This window comes from Dermacentor silvarum, chromosome 8 (assembly GCF_013339745.2).
Source record: "Dermacentor silvarum isolate Dsil-2018 chromosome 8, BIME_Dsil_1.4, whole genome shotgun sequence".
In the NCBI taxonomy this organism is placed as follows: Eukaryota; Metazoa; Arthropoda; class Arachnida; order Ixodida; family Ixodidae; genus Dermacentor; species Dermacentor silvarum.
In genome coordinates, this window is record NC_051161.1 from 126,635,892 (window position 1) to 126,642,606 (window position 6,715).

Consider the following 6,715-nt stretch of genomic DNA (forward strand, 5'->3'; position numbering starts at 1 on the left):
AGACATCGAGTGCGTTGGCGCCGCTGAGGCTGTTGCTGCTCTGTAGAGGCGATAAACACCATTGAAGCGAGGTGCTATTTTCTCATTGGCAACCGGAGCCTGTCGTCTCACCCAGACCATATCACCGACGGTAAAGGTGTGAGAACGGTGGCTGCGGTCGTAGCGCTCTTTGCGTGCACCATGGGCTGCTTGCGAATTGGCGGCTTCTTCGGGGCGCTGCACTGTTGTGTCGAGGATGCGCTCGGCAAGGGCGGAGTGCTGGAACGGAGGATGGTGTTGGAGTGGAATCTTCGGTACGTAGCCATAGAGAAGCTGAAATGGCGTAAAGTTCGTGCTGGCATTCATGGACGTGTTTACTGCAAATGCTGCCTCTTGAAGTTTGGTAGGCCATGACAGTGGTTCCATTGCACAGATCTTGCGGAGAGCTGGCAGGAGAGTTCCATTGCTTCTCTCGACTAAGCCATTGCCCTCAGGTCGATAGGCAGTTGTGAAATGGAGCTCCACGGAACGAAGACTCATGAAGCGCTTGAACTCATTGGATTCGAAGGCTGAGCCATGGTTAGCACCTGCCAAACGGGACAAGTGGTCGGCTACAACGTTTTGCCGTCCTGGCTGATGTCGCACGGTGAAATCGAACTCTACTGTAAAGTCCATGATCATAGAAGTGAACCGACGAGATGGCCGCACGTTGGACGTTAAGCAGGCAACAGTCCAGTTGTCTGTGACCAGAGAGAAATTTCTGCCTTGGAGGTATTGGTGGAACTTCACGGATATTGCCCCGTGAACGGCGATACACTCCCATACATTGCTGTGCTGTTTGCGTTCCTCCAACGTAAGTCCACGGCTGGCGTAGGCAATGATACATTCTCTGGTGTCTTGGATTTGCGATAACACTGCTCCAATGGCTTCCTGCGAAGCGTCTGTGGTTAGCGTTGTGGTTGCCATGGGGTCGAAGTGCGCCAAAAGGGGAGGCTGGGTGAGGGCGAGCTGGCTGTCAACGCGAGCCGGTGGAATGTCAGGATGAATGTGCACGAGCGCCGTGTCGGAAGCGCGGAAGTTTGACACTAGAGGAGCGCTACTTGAGGGCAACGTTTGGGCTGCTAACGCTTGCCATGGTGGCTGTTCTGGCAACGGCAACGGATCACGTGTAGGCAGTCTTTGGAACTGGGCCTGGTTTCAGGAAAAAGGACGGACCTTGTTGGGATCACAGCATTTGCCATTCTTGAGACTAGCTTTTGGTTTGTGGTAATGGTGATATTCGTGGCTGTATGCTGCAAGGAGGCTCAAAGATGAGACGTGCCTGCGCTGCCGAGAACCAATCCTCACCAAGAATGAGGGGGAGTACATTATCTTCTAAAACAGCAGCTTCAACAACTCCTGTGGTGGGGCCGATGGATATCTTCAAAAATGCAGCACCAACAGGTAGCACTGTGCTTCCTCCTACCACCACGAGTGGAGGCTCGGTCCATGGGATGATCATGCTTGCAGGTACAGCTTTAGAGATTAATGTCACCTTGGACCCAGAGTCAGGAAACGCTTCACACTCACCGACTCCACTGAGAGTTGCGTTGAAGAAGGGGCATTGCTGTTGTGAGCCGTCAAGCGGAACGGGTGCACTGTGCAGTGCTGGGGGCTGCTGTGTCTTGGGCATGGTTGGAGACGCTGGTGATGATAAGCGGCTGGTGCGTGTAGGGCACTTGGATGCCAGATGACCCAAGGCATGACATTGGTAGCAGACAGCTTGAGACAGGTCTTGACCGCTACGAAAAGCTGGAGCGCCATACTGTGCCGAAATAGCTGCATAAGTAGCTTCTTGTTGCTCGGCGGGCAGCTCTGAAATGCGCGTTTTTGGTGTGGCTCCTCGGGAGGACTGTGGTGTCGATTGTTCTGAGCGAGGCTGCTGGCGCTCTGCGTGCTTAGCGGCACGAAAGGGATGCGACGGCGGCAAAACAGAACCGGCAAATGGTGACGGGCTTGCTTTGGCGTGCAGATGTTGCGCACTCTTGTCGAGGCTGGTGCAAGTAGAAATAAACTCAGCTACCGTGGGCGGCCGGTTGGCTGCTATGGCGGCGAGGATGTGTTGTTCCCGTAAACCATGCAGCAGGTAGTCAATCTTTTGGGCCTCAGAGAGGTTAACGGGGCAACGCTCAATGATCTTCAACTTGGCAAAGGCATATTGGTGCAAGCTTTCGGATGGGGCCTGGGTTACCCTCATGACCTGCTCTTGCCACTCAATGAGGGACAATTCTGTACAAAATGTGTCCTTCAGGGCGGCACTCCACGTGGCCCAGGTGCTGTACTGGTTGCCGAACGCGAGATGCCAGTCTCGCGCCGTGCCTTTCAGCTTGCTAGCTGCGATCAGGCGTGTGGTGGCGTCGTCCCACGAGGCGAGCTGCTGTACTCGTCGTACGTCGTCAAGCCATGTATTGACACTGTGGCTGTGCAAACCAGCGAATTGCGGGATGGACGATGACAGGTCTGGCCGTGTCGTCACCGTTGTTGCAGGGCGAGGTAGCTGCTGGAACAGCATGGCGAGGCTCTGTAGAGTGGCTGGGTCCAGCGTCAAAGACGCCGCAGCGTTCGAGGCGGATTCATTCGTTTCAACCGGGGAGGTAGCTTCACGCTGCTGTTGAATGTCGGCTTGCAAACGCTGAACGAGCTCCTCTTTCGAACCTGTGAGGTACAGCTGTCGACGAGCCAATTCTTCGCGTATAAGGTCGACGCCGAGGCGCGACATGGTCACCGCGTCGAGATTCTGCCACACAATTCCCGGCATGGCGTTGCGAAACGAGGCTGGGCGCACGGGAGACTAGGCGAGTGATCGCTAAGCCTAGTTGTCGACTAGGGCTAGTCAACATTCACGGCACTCTTCCTATGACGGCCGTGCTTTACACAGACGAGCGGTAAAATGGCAGGAGTATCTTCAGGCGTGAGTCTTCGGCGGCGTGAGTGCGTAAGTACAATGACGTATGCAGTTGAGAAGGCGTACTGACCGGCGTTCGACGCTGGCGTTCGAAAGGCGTTCTTGCGCTGCCGTGGCTGTATGGCTTGGCTGAGGCTCGGGGTCGACTGCGCCAGATGTGAGGGCTGGGCGTGATGGCTGAGGCGTAAAGGCTGAGGCGAGAATAATAGGGTACGAACTATTTATTAGAACATAGTGGCACGCGCCAAAAACCGTGACCGTCCGTGGCGGCGGTCGTAGCGAACGGCGAGAGAGAGCCCTGCCTCGCTTGGGCTTGGCGTTGAGGCGGCGTAACAGCGCTGTAGGTGGCGCTAGTGATGAGATAGGTGGCACACGCGGGCGCTCACACTAGGACCAATTTTACGACCTATAAATGCTAACATATGCTCCACAATACGATTGCTTGCAGTCAACCGCGCGATATGCCGACCGGTCACTGATGTTGACACGTTTCAGCATGATCTAAACAAAATTAATAAATGGTGTGAAATGTGGCAAATGGAAATAAATGGTTTAAAAAACGTGTTTACATACATTAAGTACCGCAGTCGAATGCCGTTACACATTAAATGAAGTGCTCGGCGCCTAATATATCTAGGAATTAATTTGACAGTCGAGGACGGCAGAAAACTAGGTGGGGTGATGAAGTTAGGAAATTTGCAGGCGTAAGTTGGAATCGGCTAGCGCAAGACAGGGGTAATTGGAGATCACAGGGAGAGGCCTTCGTCCTGCAGTGGACATAAATAGGCTGATGATGATTTCCTGGAATCGCCCTATAGAAGAGGAGGTTAGCAAAGCATCTACCACACTCGGGTTCTTCTCGCGCAACCTACTCAGCTAACATCGATACAAAACTACTTGCTTACACTACATTCGAAAATTCAGTATGCATCTATAATATGGAACCCTCATAAATTATACCTCATCAACAAATAGAATTGCTTCAGAACAAACCACTCGTTTCGTTGCAAGGAAGTATTCCGAAACATTTAGTCTAACTAAAAAAAAAAAAACTACAACATTGCTTAACTTCAATTCACTTGCAGATCGTAGGCGTTAAGCAGTCTTGTATCGAAAAACTTTATCGCGGTCATTCACCCTATGCCACACGTTACATCACACCGGCTTAGTTTTATTGCGATAGCAATTATATGGACACTTCAACCGGATTTCTGCCGTCGGCGTCGCCGTCAGGTTCCCTATAGATAAAATCTTCGCCGCGTGCCGTATGCCCGAGCGGAAGCGTCCGGGGACGTGCGCTATCACGGAGAGCGAACGCACTCAAACTCCCACGCGCAAGCAAGGACGCGGGAAGCCAGCGCCGGAGGGAGCGGGGGGCGCACTTCCACCATAGAGAAAGAAGTTGAATTTATTTCTATATGCTTCCACTCTGCCAACAACCGCGCTCGTCGCTCGCACCGTCTCTTATCTCCACACGGCTCTGACCTTTATGCGCCGTGCATTCGCTGCTCAGTTTCCGTTGAAGCGATAGACCGCACGTACCTTCGCCGCTGCGGCGTATCCGCTTGCTGCCAGAGTTTTGACGGTCGTTGTCTGCAGTCATTCAGTGTGATCTATTCATGTTTGTTTGTGCGCGCTCACACCACGCTTGTTCATTCAGTTAGTAATAGTCGGGCCACATTTTCCAACGCACGCTACACATGCAATGCTGCCCGGATCGGCAGTGCAGAGCTACAGGTGTGTCCCTTCGCACGCGCTGCCCACGGGAAGCGCTTCTCATCAACACCACCGTTTCACACGCGCCTTCTCGTGGTCATCGAGTCTCTCTTCATGTCGGTCTACTTACGCCGCAGCACACCTGCTTACTTAATCAGCTCATGTTTACTACAATTCATATTGCTACCAAAGCCGCTCACCTCACTTCGTATGACATTGCTGTGTTGCTATCGCATTCATTGCTTCGCCCTTAGGGCGAAACTGACTTTTTCCTTGATTAGACCGTCCCTTTAATGTGCAGCCTATATTTGCACGAACCCATTTTTTTACTCGCCATTTCGTGGTGCTATTAGTCACTCGAATGAGCTCTCGGAAGATGCTAAGTATTATAAATCATGATACATTTGTTATACCCGTGTCACACGGGCGTTTGGAAGGCCTTCCAACCGATCGTCAGTTGACTCAAAGGTCAAGTTAGAGCTGCTACACGGGCGGTTTCGAAAGCCGCCGAGTCAATAGTCTATCGAGTTAAAGGAGCACCCTACAGCTCTATCGAAATCTCGATGGCCATTGAGCAACGGAAGCGGAAACAGCGCGAACATGCCCTCTAGTTCACAGTGTGCTCGTACTCACGGTTAGAAAGAACAAATCAAACCGAAATGCTCTAAATATGCTATATATGAGTGTTATTAATTATTCAATAAAGTATTTTTGCCACTTGAGATGTGCGAACTGCACATACTCTCGACAACAGCGACGTGCTTGTGTTCGTACACTCTCCCTCTACTCCATGTGCTGCCGTCAAATTGCCGCCATTTCGCCGTATAAACAAATATATAAGAAATTATAGTGCTTTTAATGTTGTTGTAACATTTGGCGACACAAAAACGAAAATAAAGATCCGCAGCGCCACACAATTTTGCGAGAAACGCCTGAACCACTCAACGGCCTTTCAAAAGTCCAGTGTAGCAGCGCGACCACTCCTTTGAGTCGAGAGTTGTGGCATTTCGAAGGCCGTCGATTGGAAGGCCTTCCAAATGTGCCCGTGTGACACAGATCACTTAAAGAGCACATTCTTGTGAACATTCCTGCATTTGTTTCTTACTTCTAATACTTTACGATTCAGTTCACTTGAGCAGTTTTTTTTTCCTTCTCCCCTGTAGTTTGAAATCAGATGTCATCTTCGGTTCAGTGTACTTAGTGCAGAGTACCTGCAAACTGCAGGCGCTATTATAGGTTATTGCGATTCTCGCTCCGGTTTTACATTATCTGTACTGTGTATAGGCATTTACATTACAATGTTTGCATCATTGCGTATTTGCTGACAGTTTTGTTTCCAGTGTTAACTAGATTCATTGTCTTGTATAGCACTTTCTCTCATGTTTTCATAAATTTTAACGTATTGTCCTTTTATTATTTCCCCCCCCCCCCCCGATGTAATGCCCCCACTGGGCCTTCAGTGTAGCTGAATAAATAATAATGCCCAAGTCCTTGTGCACTGCGAGCCTGACAGTTGACTCTGCAACCTGGAGCTCTTTAGCAATGGATCGCATTCACTTTCCTGGATCATCACTCACGATGGCTTGCAGCTGCTCGACAAAATCAGGCTTTCATGACATCTCACTGTGCTCCTTCCTCTTTGCCATGTCATTGACAGATGACAAAAGCTCTTTCCAAACCTTGTAGACAAAGGATTGTACCACATTCACAATGCTGGAAATTTTGAAGTCACTGTAGTCGTCAGCCAGGGAGACGAGGAAGGCATGACGTTTTATTTCCTGTGTCAAACTATACGCTGCCACTTCGGGCAAAACTTCGCTACATGCATGATAGAGGCGTCAATTTATACAAAGCTACGCGCCGAGATAGACATGACGAACTGCTGGTGTCTACGGTAATAGTGAGGAGTGTTCTCAAATATACCCCGCACACCTGGTACATGGTAGGTACAGTGCTACGGCGAGAACTGTCACCGAGGTGCTGGTGAGGCCCCTGCACTCTCAATGTGGTGTTTATCAGTCTGATGTTCATTAAGAATTCCACCCCTTCAGGAGACCACCAAGCCGCACATTATGA